Source organism: Phasianus colchicus, chromosome 1, assembly GCF_987193195.1.
Source record: "Phasianus colchicus chromosome 1, bPhaCol1.hap1.1, whole genome shotgun sequence".
Lineage (NCBI taxonomy): Eukaryota > Metazoa > Chordata > Aves > Galliformes > Phasianidae > Phasianus > Phasianus colchicus.
The window spans coordinates 15,384,642-15,400,886 of record NC_143436.1 but is presented as its reverse complement, the minus strand read 5'-3'; the positions used below and the strand labels follow the sequence as shown (position 1 = coordinate 15,400,886).

General features: G+C 38.7%; 1 protein-coding gene across 1 annotated transcript in view; it reads left to right on the top strand.

Moving 5' to 3' along the window:
• COG5 (component of oligomeric golgi complex 5) overlaps positions 1-16,245 on the top strand; it is a 187,336-nt gene that overhangs the window by 11,319 nt on the left and 159,772 nt on the right. The gene's annotated exons all lie outside the window — the stretch shown is intronic.

Here is a 16,245-nt window from a genome sequence, read left to right as displayed (position 1 = left end):
ATTCACATTACGTTGCTAGGCTGCTTTTTGTTCTTCGGCTACCTTGGGTGCCTTCCACATTGTGCTGCAGGATGCAGGAAAGAAATTCCCAGTAGTCTTTGAGATCACCATTGTATATGGTAGCTTGCCAGTTGTTTCTTCTTTGGTTTAATAGTATTCACATTTCAACTTCCAAAAATAGGTCTTGGGAGGGCTGAACTATTGAACACTCAGAGTCATTCTAAGGTTTATTGTGCATATTTGTCACCACTGCTCTTTTTCTTCTGTGTAATCAGAAAATTATTAGACAATGATTTAGTATTATAATTAGCAGATGCTATGTTGCAAATGGGAAGTTTAAATATTTATTTAGTGTATCGGTTTGGCTGAAGCACTAGAGCACTGAATGTAGTATTTTAAGCTATTGTTTTCTTTTTCTTAATGTGTCTTGCATTTTTGGTACCCATCATGAGGATACATAAAGAACTGCTGGCTTTTAGCTGCCTGAATTACAAGTCCTCTGGTGTTAATCTGAATGCTAGATCCTATTTGAATACTGAGTATGATTTAACATTGAGATCTGAAATGTTTATGCTGCTTTTTGGATCTTTTGTAGTTTTAGAATTTCTTTAGAAGAAAGGAAAACTTCCAATTCTTTTGTTGATGTGCCACAGTTCTTTGAGTTTCTTGTTTTCAAATACTTGGTCTTTTTCTGAAGCTTGGGTAAGTCTGAGTAATTGTTATTAAAGATAATGGGAAATGTGCCTCCTTAGGAAGTGCTTTAGAGTTTTATCCTACAATGCATGGCAGGAGCCAAGGCTTGTGGCCGTTAATTTAATTCTGGATGGTTTATGGCTAGGTTTTCCTCTCTTCCTGGTATTTCAATCTCCTTATCTGCATCCATTCCTCACCTTTTAGTTCTCTGCTTGTTTGTTATTCTCTGCCACCTATCTTGACTGCTTTGGGTTTTTCCTGCCTCCCAGAGCCTGGATGTGTGAAACACTCCCATTCAGATAAGCCAATGCAGCTGCCTGTCCTTTTTGGTGGAGGTTCGTAGGAGTGGGGTAGCTCTGCTCACAGGGAGGAAAGTGTGCAGTGCCAGAGTAAGCGCCATTCAGAGTGCTGCAGTGGGAATGTGGTGTGTTGTAGGGTAATGTGAGTTAATGCTGTGTGGCACGGGGAGAGTGGGAAGTGCAGGGAACAGGCACTGGGCTCCAGTTGTTGGGGCATGAGATACAAAAGCTTTGAGCAGTCATAGGGAATGCTGCAACATCTGATGATAGTAAGCAGGTGGTAGAGATGGCGCTGTTAAAACCTGGTCTTAGTTAGGGAGCTCCGTGTCATGGAGGCTTGCTTTTGAGCTGGGGATCAGGGCCAATATAAACACTAATCTGTGTTTTCAGCCAAATGTTTCTGAATATCCCATTCGGTCGCTATTTAGGGAAATGTTCTTCCCATTGGTTTTTACGTTTCTTTTGTACTTGTGGTGCAAATGCAATTTCTGCTTGGTGAACTCAGCAGCACCATGATTTTACAATGGAAGTTTTGCATTTTCTGTAGTCTGATAAACCATTTGCTTATATATTATTCTCAGTGGTTTCTTGGCAGAACTGGACATTTATCTTTACATACAGATACACTCTGTATGTATATGGGGGGAGATGAACACGTACATACATCCATTTAGATATGTGCATATGACATGTATTTCCTCCACAAATCTCTGTTAGTTAGTTAGTTCACTTAGAGTTTATACTTAGCTTGTCTTGAAGTTTACTTTGCAGTAATGGGAAAAGATGGATGAAAACATAAAGTTGTAGAATTAGATAGTAGTAGGGGTTAATAAGAAGAACTGCAGGAAACTAGCTTTTACTGAGAAAGCTTTTCTCTTGCTGGGTACTTGAAGTTGCTGGTAGCCTGCAGAACAATAGGTGATATGAGGAACTTCACTCTGGAAGCTTCTGGTAATATTTTCACTGAGATCTCTACTTAAAGCTAAAGCACACCTGAAATTCCTCTGTGTTAGATTTTTCTTTGCTTGCAATTAACTTCCCACTTTGACACAGTAAGAAGAAAAACCGAGTTCGGTATGTAATTTTTAGAGATTAAATTGTTTGTTTCTGAAATACCTGTATGTAAACTTTCTTCTGCAGCTCATCCACCTCCTTACATGCTGTCAGACGCTGATCAATTGGAGACTAAAAAATCTGTAGTTGGCAGTGAATGGCTGCCTTCACTGTGGACAGGTTGTTAATTCCATCTGTGATTTACAGAGCTGGACAATAAAGGATTTATATGTTCTGTTTGCTAAATAATTGTGATCGATGTCGTCATTATTCATACAAATGCCTAAGCTTCTTCTAATTATAATAAACTCCTAGTCTGTATGTATAATTGTATTATAACTTAGTTTACAGCAAGTGAATTTATTTGCTTGAATGACCTTGTAAGCATGTAGAGACAGACTCTCACAGCAACCATTATTTTGCTCTTTTCTAAACTCAGATTTAGTCTGTGACTAAGCTGTGCAGCTGTAAAATAAAGGGGAAAGGATCTTCTGATATATTTTCTGGAGTGTCTGCAATATAGAAGGGGCTCCAGGACAATACTTCCATATATCTTCGAAGATGAGAGAAAGTGGGACACTGTCCTCAATTTGAAGATAAGTAAGGGTACAGAGAAGGCAAAATATTACCAGATACAAAAGTCTAGCTAAAATTGAGAAAGCATTAGATCCGTATCATGATCTGTTTAAGACTCTAACAAAGCTTGGCACTTAGTCTTAATAACAGCAGAAGACTTGATGAAAATGCAAAGAAATAGAGCCTAATTTTTTTTTTTTTTTTTTTTTTTAAGGAAGTGTAGGCTGGATAGAGAAGATTTAAATTGGTTGAAATGAGTCATTTGGCTATGTCTGGAGAGCTTTTTTATTTTTTTTTTTGCATACTGTGGGTAATAGTACCTGTCTTCTGAAGGTGCATCCCAGAAACAGTGAGATCCACAGAAACATGACAACAATTCAGCTGTGAAGGTTAGAAAAAAACACCGAAGGTAAATAAGATGTGTCATGGTACTACTTAAACTAGAAAAACCCTGGATATTGCTGATATGTCTTAATATATTTATTGATGACATGGGCAGGAGGATTGAGTGTATCTTCAGTGACTCTGTGGATCACACCAAGTTGGGAGGTAGTGTCAATCTGCCTGATGGTAGGGAGGTCCTACAGAGGGATCTGGACAGGCTGGATCTCTGGGCTGAGGACAATGGGATGAGGTTCAACAAGGCCAAGTGCCGGGTTCTGCACTTATGTCCACAACAACCCCAAGCAATGCTACAGGCTTGGGGCAGAGTGGCTGAATGACTGTGTGGAGGAAATGGATCTGGGGGTGTTAGTCAACTCTCAGCTAAACATGAGCCAGTGGTGTGCCCAGGTGGCCAAGAAGGTCAGTGGCATCCTGGTTTGTGTCTGAAATGGTATAGCAAGCAGGATCAGGAAGGTGGTCATCCCCCTGTACTCAGCACTGGTAAGTCCATTAACATATGATAACAAACTATTTGCGGAAGTCTGGAGTATAAAGCTGCCATTAAATAGTACCTCCTGCCTGGAATGGACCAGGCATACTTAAATAGTAGGCTACATAAATCCTGTTTAACCAACAGCACTTTCTTCCTTGGCAGTATAACAGGTCTTTGAATTAGAGAAATCAATGACTGTCACATAGTTTGATTTAAATACGCCATGGAAGCAAGATCAGCAGTACAATACAGATGAAAATGTTGTACAGTGGAAGTAAATGTTCTGAGGAAACTGTTCCTCAAAAGTCATTATCTGTTGCTCGCTGTTGCACAAGTGACCATCTATCAAGTGGGGTTCTGTTGAAATGTGTTCTGCAACTGGCTAGTGTTTTCATTAATGGTTTGAGTGATGTAATATGGTATATCCTTATTCAATTTACAAGTACTAATCAAGCAAAGAAGAATGGAAAGTATGGTGGGAAACAGAATTAAAGTGAAGAATATTGTTAGCAAATTGGAGATATGTCTTAGCTGAACTGTTTTCATTTCTCCTGCAGACAAGTGCAAAGTCCTAGCAATAAATACTTGTAATTAGCAGCAGAAATACAAGAAATGACTGTGTAGGTGGTAGTTCTGTAGAGACCTGTGCTTAGATGAAAGCTTGAGAGTTCTTCGCAAATTGAGTGCAAGCCACTTGTTCATTTGTTTTGAAACAGTGTGACATTACTGGCAATAAAATTCATACTGATTTTTAGAAAGAAGGGTGTTGTGTACAAGGCACTTGAAGCAGATCTTTTGTTCATGCTTCTGCTGGAGAATCAAGTCCCTTTTGTGGTGCCTCATTCAAGGAAGATGCAGGTTAATTGGAGAAAACACAAAGTAGTACAGTAATGAAGGCTGAAGGTCTTGCAGACAGGCAGTGGGTGGAAGAACTGAAAGCGTGTGGCTCTTTGGTTTAGAGAAGAGGCACGGTAACATTCTTTGGATGTGAAGGGAGTAAAAAGCTTCCTATATCCCCTGTGAACAAAGCAGTACGTAATGGGCCTAAAATGAAGGAAATAATGTTTTTATCTAAAGTGCTAGAAGACATTTCTGCCCGTAATGATAATTTCAGGGCAGCTGTGAAATTGATATTTGGAATTTTTAAAAGCAGTTTAGACAGGCATGTATCTGGAAGCCTTTAGACAGAGGTGCTTTGCCTTGAAGCTGGAAGAAGCTGACGTGCTACTGTCTCGGGGATGCACATCCCTCCTCTATCAGCTTTGTTAATAGAAAATGTATTGTAATAGAAAATGTTTGTTGTTAATTTGCCCTCCACAAGTTGGTTTGTTGGGCACTGTTCAGGTACCTCCTGGAATCTGAGGCTGGGTGCAATTGGAAAATGGATGCCGTCACTTCGGTTCAGCCTCTTCTCGTCAGTCCCTCAGATGAAATATTAGATGAATCTCAAAGACCTGCAGCTCACCCCTCTGGCGCAATTACTTCTGTCCTGGTTACTCGCTGTGTAACTGGCATTCCAGTGTACTTCACACAGCTCATCCTGTCACTGGAATGCTGCAAGAATTGACCTGTTATGTCAGAATTCCCTAGGAGAGCGCAGTGAGTGTGAGAGGGAAGGTGGTACTGACTGTGTGAATGTATGTAATGTATTTAATTTTTTTTCCCTTGCTAGGACAGAAGGCAGGCTGTCTATTTCTCAGACACTCAACTGTTCTTAAAAAGACATTAACGTATAAGTTTTAATTTTTGAGAATGATGTTTAATATGATATAGTGTTTATCAAAGTACTAAGTACAACTAGTCGGCGTTCAGGGAACCACAGCCCTGATTTACTGAAAACTTAAATAACTCATTTTAGTAGGAAGTGCTCATACTTGTTTGTTTTATACCAATTATCTCATCTGTATCTATGCAAGCTGTAATTAACTTTGCATATTGTTTCCACTATGTCCTTTATTAATTGAATATTAAAGCAGTAAATAATCTCACACTAGTGCAGGAGACTCATTTTGAAGTGGCTGCAGATTGACTGACCGGATGTTTGTCCTTTGGGTTAAGTACTGTTGTACAAAAATAATTTGTTCTGACTGCTACAGTTTTCGAAGTTACATTATGTGTATACATCCGTACACAAATATTATTGAACTTGCAGTTGTAAGCTATCTGCATGCCTGCCAACAGATCTGTATTTCACTGCCTCCTTCTTTTTGTATATATTCAGAGATGAACTTTTTTCTCCCTATTGCGAACAAACATTTAGAGTGTGTGGCTTCAGAGCCAGATCTTGTGTTGAACCATGCTATAATGAAAGTGAGGAAGGACTCGATTACTGCCACACCACTGAGCTCTTTCACTGTGGTACACAGAGCAGACAGATTTGTTGATAATAATATTACTGTGCACAGTTTTTCATAGGAATCAACGCATCAATCTGGAGGAAAAGTTGCTTTCATGGCACTTTTTCTTACAGATTTAGATGCATTATAATTTACTGTCTTGTCTAAGACCTAGTGTTCTCTAAACAGTATAGTATCTGTCTGTGAAGCACAAGGCACTTTTCTGTAGGGGTAACTGAACTGATTTGATTAATAGAGATTACACAGCCATGCTAGCATGATGCTTTGCCTGGGTTAATTAATCCTGCTGAGAATGACTGAACTGTATTACTGACTCAGAGTCATCTGCATTATTTTGAATATTACTGCTTTAGGTGGTACATGTGCATCCACAGTAAGTGCAAGAATCTTAGTAAAACATGATTTTCTTCTGTCCCTGGTGATGTTAGCAGTAACACTGCCAGACCTTTGCTGAAATTGGTTGGGCTCAGATCTATTGTGCCTTGCTGTAATTCTGTGTAAGCTCCATATCCTTCAGTTGCATATTGGCCCCATTTTTTAATATCTTATCCCTGAGGGTTTTTTTGTTTTTTTTTTCCTTTTTTTTTTTTTTTGCATGAGGCTTTGGATGGATGATTTTGCAAGAAGCATCTGTACGTCTTATTTGTAGTATACCAGGTCAAAAAAAGACATCTAGTGGGTAGGTCAAGGAGACATAAAAGTAATACAAAAGTCTTAATATTTGTAGCTTTAAAAAATAGTCTTCAACTGTTTGGAAAATGAATACTCACTTTTGGCAAAAGGAGACTTTTATAGAAAATTGGACTTAATGAAGAATTTTAAAAATAATGGATTTTGTCACAAACATGAATATAAAGAGCCAGTGTCACATGTGCAAATATGTATGGAGTACATTGTCTGAACTGCTTTTCTTCAGCATCTCTAGTAAAAATAAATAAATAAAATGATGGCCTATGCTTTAGTTACATTGTGATTAGCTGTGTAGGGTTAATAGTGCATCTAATCACTGGTAATTATATACTAGATACTTGAATATGCAGTCTAAGAATATATATTGTATACGTGTATAGAATCATAGAATTGCTCAGGTTGGAAAAGACCTTAAAGATCATCAAGTCCAACCACAACCTAACCATACTACCCTAACTCTAACAACCCTCTGCTAAATCACGTCCCTGAGCACCACATCCAAATGGTTTTTAAACGCATCCAGGGATGGTGACTCAACCACCTCCCTGGGAAGCCTATTCCAGTGCTTAACAACCCTTTCTGTAAAGAAGTGTTTCCTGACATTCAACCTGAACTTACCCTGGCACAACTTGAGGCCATTTCCCCTCGTCCTGTCACCAGCGAGAAGAGACCAACCCCACTCTCGCTGTAAGCACCTTTCAGATATTGGAAGAGAACAATAAGGTCTTCTCGCAGTCTACTCTTCCGCAGACTAAACAGCCCCAGTTCCTTCAGTCTTTCCTCATAGGGACATTCTCCAAGTCCCTCACAAGCCTTGTTGCCCTTCTTTGGACCTGCTCCAGCACCTTGATATCTTTTTTGTACTGAGATGCCCAAAACTGAACACAGTACTCGAGGTGAGGCCTCACAGTGCTGAGTACAGGGGCAGGATGACTTCCCTAGTCCTGCTCACCACACCATTCCTGATACAAGCCGGGATGCCATTGGCCTTCTTCACCACCTGGGCACATTGCTGGCTCGTATTCAGCTGACTGTCCATCAGTACACCAAGGTCCCTTTCCATCAGGTAGTCACTCCTCCCAAAGCCTGTTGGGTTGCCTGGGGTTGTTGTGACCAACATTCAGGACGCGACACTTGGCCCTGCTATTGCATGACTATTGAAACTCATACAGTTAACCTTGGCCCATTGATCCAGTCTATCCAGATCACTCTGTAGTGCCTTTCTCTCCTCAGGCATATCAGCACTCCCTCCCAACTTGGCGTCGTCTGCAAACTTAGTAAGGGTGCACTCAATCCCCTCATCAAGATCATTAACAAAGATGTTAAATAGAAGCGGCCTCAGCACTGAGCCCTGGGAGACATCATTTATGACAGGTAGCCAACTGGCTTTAGCTCCACTGATCACAGCTCTTCGGGTCTGGCAGTCCAGCTAGTATTTCACCCAGCAGAGTGTACGCCCATCCAAACCATGGGCAGCCAGCTTCTCCACAAGAATGTCGTGGGAAACAGTGTCAGAAGCTTTACTGAAGTCCAGGTAGATCACATCGACAACCTTACCTTCATCCACTAAGTGGGTCACCTTGTAATAGAATGAAATCAGGTTTGTTGAGCAGGATCTACCATTTGTAAACCTGTGCTGACTGGTCCTGATCCCCTGGTTGACCTTTAATTGGTCCAAGATGGCTCCCAAAATGGTATATGCTATATGATGTGCAAGTGTGCTACACATATATGATATATGCTTAGACTATATGCACAGTATCTAGTATATAATTGCTCTGTGGGTGTGTGTACAGTGTTCATATATGCAGTAAATACTGTGTTTCTTATGGATACTAGTCATGTTGTCATGGTCAGATATTGAAAAATAATTATTCTGTATTTTTAATTCTGTAACATTGATAGAAACACTCAATTTACAGTCATATATCATGGGCAATTGAAGTTGCTATTTACTACATTGAGAAGGAAAAAGAAAAAAGCATACCTGTCATACTTCAATTTACTGTGATTCTGGTTTTATTAAGTGATCTATCCTTCCACAGAAAGGAGTGCCATGAATAGCTGTGGATAGAGAGTGTTAACAAAGCATCCTCTTGTTTTCTAAGATCTTATTATTTTCTTAGTATTGTTCTTGGCTTTGTGTTTGCCAAAGTCAATACTTGATTTATTTTAAATTAAAGGAAGAGCTACTCACGCTTCTGCTGAATCAGATTTCATGAGCTGTGTTGTACAACCAGATATTGTGTAATGAATATAGAAGGCAGTACTTATTCTCTTCTGTAGTTGTTATACCACTCATTTATTCCTTTCTCTGTTTCAATTATGAACATAACTGCCTTGTTCTGTGACATCTTATTTTATGCCACCTTTACCTTTTGTGCAGAGTTAAGGAGCTTCTGTGGATATTCATCTTATTTTTTCTTGTTAGCTCTTGAAGGAAGAAAAATCTTGCTCATATGAAAGTGGTTCACTAATGTGACCTTTTTGCTTTAAGATTTTGAATTAATATACATTTAACAAAATGACATGCAAAACAGTATGATGTTTCATTAATAAGAGGCTAATAGCATCTTTATCGTCTCTGAACAAAGGAGACATAATGTGCAGCTTTTACTGTCGATTTGTGTTTTGCTGTGGTTATGATTCCTAGCATGGAAACCTTGTTAGACAAATCATTTTATCTGAATAGTTGCTGTGTTTTGCTTAATCTCTGGCGTGCGTTCTCTTTTCTCATCATTTTCTAGAGAAGCCACTAAATAATTGCAGTCACGTGAGAGAAAAGATGAAGTCTGAACTGATAACAGGAAATTCTATTGGAATTCTATTTTTCAACATAAGCCTTGAGCAGAACTTGAATTTACACTTCACAGAGTCACAGAATTGCACGGGACCTCAAGAAATCATCGAGTCCAATGTTTCCTCAAATTTTTAAAAGTTTGATTTCTGTTAGTGTTATTTCATTGTGGTTTCACTGCTGTGTCACTTTTTCCCAAAACCACAACTGTTCTGATTTCTTGATGCTTAATTTTCTTTATGTATACAGTCCTACAAAATGAAACCTGGTACAGTTGTCACAGTGGGTTTTCTTGATGTGTAGCTTTCCTGAAACGTCTAAAAACAGTTATTTGATTTTGCCAGATTATTAGGCATCTCGTAATTTTAGTTTCAATTGTACCGAACTTGTCAAAGGATTATATATTGGGTATTCAGAAATGGATTTAGTACTCCCCTGTCTATCTTGAGGTGTTCATGTATTCCTGAGCAGCATGCTATTGGTGCTATTGGTGTCCCATTGGAAAGACTCATCAAAGGCTGTTTATTGCCCGTTTTCTTCTCTTGCCTACTGACACAAATATCCACACCTATTGTTCCTTGCATGTCTGGAAGGCTCTGTTTTTTCAACCTTTCTGTCATCCTTAGTCTGTACCTGATTGCTACTATCTCCTTGATAATATCTATTGTGTTTATTATTGCTACAATCATGTTAGATCGCGGAAGTTGTGGTTGCAGGGCTGTATTACACTGTACTCTGCTTCAGCAGGTACAGAGTAAAACCTGGGTCCTGGCAGCTTGCGATTTACTTGCTTTTCACATTTCAAAAGGCTCAAAGAAGTGAGAGTAGATAAGAACTTAGGAAGAGAGGAGGGGATCTAATGTCCTACCAAAGAGTGTGTTCTGCTTAGACAGAATTTATTGTCAGAACAGCATAGTAGCTGCACCAGATAAGCTGATAGGCAGCTGAGATGGTAATATGCATTGAAAGTCTTCCATTTGATCATGCAGATAAGGCAGTGATAGCATTTGCCCTAGTAGCACATTCAATTTTGCATTTGAAATTAAGCCATATTTTTTTATTTCTTAAAAATACTGCAACTACAGTGTTTTCTGTGTGCTTTGGTTATGTATTAGATGGCTTGTGACTCTGAGAGCCAGAGATTTTGTGGTCCCATCTGGGTAAAGTGAGAGATAGAAACTCAAGTTTGGGAATTTTGAAAAAGGAGCTGGTTTGAGGTGAAGGACAGGAGTGATGGAAGAGGGGGGCTGTGGGAGAATGTCTTGGTTATTTTACCATTTTTCATGAATGAACTTAAATGTAAAGGCCAGGTCTCACCAGTGGCTTCTAAAATTTCTTTTTATGTGATTAATGAGTGTAAGTGTGGATGAATCTAGAATCTGAAAACTAGGCTAATATTGTTTCTCTAATTACAAAATTCCCCCGTTGCCATCTTCTTTTCTCAAAGTAACCTTATTAACAGACAGGAGTTACACCAAACCTGTTTCTCTTCTGCTGTTAAGGAGCACACATTCCTCACCAGAAGGATGGTTTCCTGGCTGGTGAGGACCAACTTGTTTTTGCTTTACACCTTGTTCATTTCATGTGTCTGAGATGTAAATATTTTTGTGTTTGTCAGCTAGGGTGTATCATGAGGGTGGATATGTGAGAGGATTTGGAAGAACTAGTAACAGGTAATCTAGTAGCTGTGAATGCATGTGTTTAACCAAGTTCAGGATAAATACAACTTCAGAGATACATATGTATATATTTGAAATTACTTCAATACAATTGTGATTGTGCTATCTAATGCAGATCATAGGGCATCTTTGAGTTTAGAAATGGAAGCTGTGGGTTTCTGTTTCAAGGAGACATTCAAAAACGATCAAGAACCAAATAAATTCTGCAAGTTTTGTATATCTTTTGAATCCAGTAATATTTTGTATACTGACTTTGAATGTCTGTATGAACAAAAAAGCCAAAAGAGACACAATTACGTGTCAAAGATGAGGAGAATTCAGAGTGATTTTTAGATGAATGAAGGTAAGGCATAAATAAGTTAACTTAATCTCTGAAAGATTCTTTTTGCATCTTGTAAATTATCAATACATGGGAGAGAGTAATGAGATAGCAAGAGCTTGAAAATAATTCCTTGTGCCCTTTTTCTTTCTTTGTTATGTGCAGATGTCTGTGCATGTTCTCGAAGAGAAAGGCAAGTCAGATTACATAATTTAAACTAATAAGTGAAGGTGGGGATGTTGACAGAGTAGACAGATGTCATCTCCAAATGTAGTGTTGGCGTATTCTCAGTATATTTTGATAGTTACAAGAGTTCAAGCAAATGGTTCAGAGCTGGGTCTCAGAATACTGATGATACACAAACACGTCAGTGACACTCGCAAGGAGTACAAGAAAGTTCAGTCCATGTGCACCATTTGCAGCTAGAAAGATGCATCCAAAAGAGCACAGACTAAGTCTCCTGCTCTGCAAGGAAATGACACTTTTAAGTTTCAGGCAGGTCTGCATACGATCTTCACTGTCTGAAGCCCTGGTAGGAATCTGAATTTATAACTGTTTTCTTCCTCCTTTCCAAAGTGTTTAGGTGCTTGGAAATTCATGGTGTGCTTCAGGCTAAAACCAGAGTAATGATCTATGGATTGGCCAGACTCAGTGGTTCAGGTTCAAAAGGTATTCGCTTCCCTTTGGGAAGGTGCAGAGGAGTGTCACATACAGATTTTTCTCTATGGGGAGTTCGACTGAGGATAGCAGGCAGGATGTGTGCTTCTTTTTGTTTATATTGGCAATGGTGAAATCTGTTGTTTAGTGGTCAAGGAAATAACACTGAGAAGCGCTTCATAATATTTATCCTTTTCTTTCTTCTGGGGCTGAAGAATTTATTACTGCGTAACCTGGTGGTTGTGCTTGTTTCAGAAATAGCACTTCAACATTGCATCCAAGGTTGTTCTTTTTGAACTGTTGGATTCAGAAACAGAATATACAATAGAGAGGATAGAAATGGGTGAGATGGGCAGGTAACTTGAAAAAAGTGAGGGAAAGAAGTGAGCATTTGATTTGTCTGGAAAGATCCAGTAATGGTGGTAGCCATTAGCTGAAGATCTTAGTTGGAAATTTTCGTCGGAGATAACAGAATAAGATTCTGTAAATGTCTGTAGGTTACAGAGAGTGATGAAAAAAATGCAAGAGATGTTACTTTCACAATCCGCTGAGTTAAACCAGGAAAATGGAAGCATTGCTGTTCATTTCTGAGATGCTTCTGAGAGACTGTGATGTTGAGAGTCTAGACTTTGTCTCCTGTGATCTGTAATAAAACGTCACTAATTTCTAGCAGTGGAATTATTATGATCAATAAGGAAAACATTTATTTGATTTGGAAGCCAGCTGTTGCCAGAAGTTAGGTAATCATGCCACATAGGACTAACTGAGCATAGACCCAGTGTTTAATGCTTCGTTTCTGAAGAGTGTTAGTTTTCTAATGCAGATGATCTGGTCAGTAGTTTGAACATATGTATTTAAATGAACAGGAGCCAGAAAGATACTTACTATAGAATAATCTTATCAGTATTCAGGTTTCCAGAATGTTCATAATGATTTAGAACTTTTCAATGAATACTCTTGCTTTAGTTTTAGAGAGAGGACTAGTAATGCAGTATAATGTTCTTCCATTAACTAAAGGTATTTTGTATTCCAACAATGAGAAGGAGGGTGTTAGACAAATGTGCTAGCTTCCTGGAACCATTCATTTGGAACTTCTTACCGAATGGGAAAAGACAAAGTCCAGCACTCAGAAAGGGAAACGGTATTTCTGCTGAAATTAAAGTCAGTTAGACACAAAGCTGTGATGGTAAAACAATAGCACACGTCCTCCCTACTGTCCTCAGCCAGACTCCCTTAGAAAGAAAATACGTACGTGAGAGTTCTCTGTACCTTCAAATTCAAAAATGTGAAAGAAAACTTCAAGGCTATGAAGCTGAGAGGGTGATAGTCAGTTTTTGTAACAGAAAGCATTTTGTCAAAGAAACTTGTGGTTTTCGATTGCGTAATCGGTTTAAGAAGTTGTAGAGATGTATTATAGGTTTATTTTCCTTGTATCATCTACAGTTTAGACGTCTTATTTAAATGCTTACTTAGGGGAAAGGTACCATAAATCACTTTCTCTTACCTCACAGTTGCTGTACATTTGTGGCAGATAATTTTGGGATTAGAGCAGGTGGAAAAGAGGAACAAAGGTAAAAGAAAGTGATAGTTTTCTACAGGTATGAACTTCAGAGTAAGGCCCTTTGCTGGAGGAGGAGCAGACGTGGGCATCTTATTTATTCAGCACATATGCACATTTTTCTTAAAAACAAAACAAACTCAAACAAGGAAAAAAGCCACTACAAAACACCTCCTGTGATTTGTTTTTACAAATATGAAAATACAGGACTATACCAATGTTGTTTCAGTCCTAGCATTCATGCAGCTGTAGCAAAAATCTGCACTTCAGCAATTGGTGTAGGGAATTGTACTATACAGATAAAAACATAGTTTTCTTGAGGCTTGTGAATAAATGCAATTATACGTGTCACAGTAGGAGACTAAAAGGGCTCTTTTTTTCCTTGATGATTAAGACTGTAGAGGTGCATTCATGGGGAGAAAATAAAGTGTCGCGGAAGGACTTTGATTAGTAGAGAATGAAATGGCTGAGGACTGGAAAATGAGGCTTGGAAATTCAGAAGTATAAAATAATTGAAAAATGGAATGTGTACATGGTTTTGTAGTAATTCCTCAAGTAAATACTAGTTATTCAAATCTTAAACATAATAACCAGTGCATTAGACACATTAGAGTCTAATGTGTTGAGTCAGTTCAGGTATAAAAACTCCTGAAACTTAACCATGCAGCTATGAAAGAAGACTGAAGTCCAGTCTTTGTTCAGGTCTTGGATGGGAGCCAGTAGTCCTGTGTGTCATCCCTGCCTTGCCTTATGGATCAGTGAAGATCTTGCTATATGTAATACAAAGTAATGAGCAGCGCAGAGTAAGATTTAATTCCTGAACATAAGAAGCAGCTTTACAAATAGACAGTTTTTGCAAGAGTAGTTTTATCTTGTTTCTTGCCTCACACACGTAATTTTGAAATATTAGTTCTGTCAGGTGCATTTTGAGCCCTTCTCTGTTACAGTTTGAGAAGTAAAGTAGTCCAATCTTTTTATTTACCATTCAGATGCAACCTTCCACTGCCCAGAGGCACTCAATCTGGTTACTTGTTCATCTTCAAGGTAGCCCCACTTCAGCTGAAGGGCAGCACGTTCTCTTATCTGTTCATATCACTTCATGACATCATATCTTTCCCTGAAAGATATGGAGACCTAACCTTGTTAAAAGAAGGAACAAACTATTATTTTGAGAACGTGCAGTTTATGTGGCAGGCTGCAGACTTTTCCAAAGGGTTTTTGTCCAGTTTTTCCCTGACTCAGATTGCAAACTAAACTTGTACTAGAAGCTTCAGATTCTAGCATGAAATGCAGTTATGACGTAGCAAAGTCTCAGTAACTGAATCGAGTTTCCTACTTCCATTGAATGTTATTTAAACCACTTCCAGAATTCTGCATTGTAAGCTGTACAGCTGAGGCAGGACTTGCTGGAATCCTACAAATGTGTTCATCTTTTTAAAGGTGGCTTTAACAGGTCTTCATTGTTTTTTTTTGTTTGTTTGTTTTGGATTTTTTTTTCCATGTTTTATCCATATTTTGCAAGACAGGTGTTGAGCTGTATGGCTCTGTTTTATGTTTATGAGCACAAAAATGCATGCGATCAAAATTACTAAATGTAAATGTTTGTTCCAATTTCAACGTAGGAAATCGAATGTTTCATTCTGTTTGGAGCTTTCTTGTGATTTCACGTTTGCTTGGTGACTGTTGAGAAGGTGAATTTATAATTCAAGTTATGCCCTTTTGTTACGTGCACTCTTGGAAAATCTGTTGTATCTGGAAAAAGCCTCTCATAAAATACTTTACTTACCCATTGCAGTAGGAACAAATACACATGCTAAATCATCTTAATTTAGCCATGGCTCATTGCATGTGTGTGCAGGTGTGTGATATTTTGACAAAACACAAAAATCAGCTTTCTGTGAGTTTTGTTCTGGAGTTAGGTGTTCAGTCCCTGAACCACATACCTGTTGTTAACATTCCCTCTTTGCCCACATATTCTTTTCACTTTGTTTTGTTATTATCATTGACTGATAGGTTTCCTTCCTGGCTATCAGCTGGCCAAGAGGAATGGTACGTCCTTCCCCTTACTGTTAAGGAGTTTACAGCAGCAGTGCTTGCATTCGCTCTTATTTTGTCAGGATGCATACATTGCAAATAGAGTTTCTTTCCCCCTTTCTTATTCATGTAATCAGCACAGTATTAAACACAGCCCCGTGCACAAGCTATCACTGATATTTGGAATTATTTACTCATGGGAGAGGCTATCTTTTTTTTCTATGTTCCCTCTGCTTCTTACTCTGGTTATCTGTGACAGGGATTAATGAAAAATATTTTGAAATGAGGTTTGGAAGAAAACCGTGGTATGAAGTAGCAGTAGGTTGTCATCAGTTACTGTGCTTTTTCCCTATTCCTAATGGAGTTTAATTTGAAGTAAATCTCACAACAGATTGTGAGGGATCCTAGTACAGTTGCAGTAAAGCTGCGCTAATATTGCTGTTAATAACAGTCTGACAGCTAGAGTGACAGATTTCACGGCATTAATGTTGTTTCGGCAGTGACACTGATTTGTTTATCAGACGTGGTATCAAGTTAAACTGTTGCAGGACAGGGGAGGAAGTTAGAGATCATGGCAAGATAATAGAAACCAAATGTCTATTTCCAAAGCTTAGCCTGAGCAGGAAACACGGGCACACTGTTTGCCAACAGCAGTG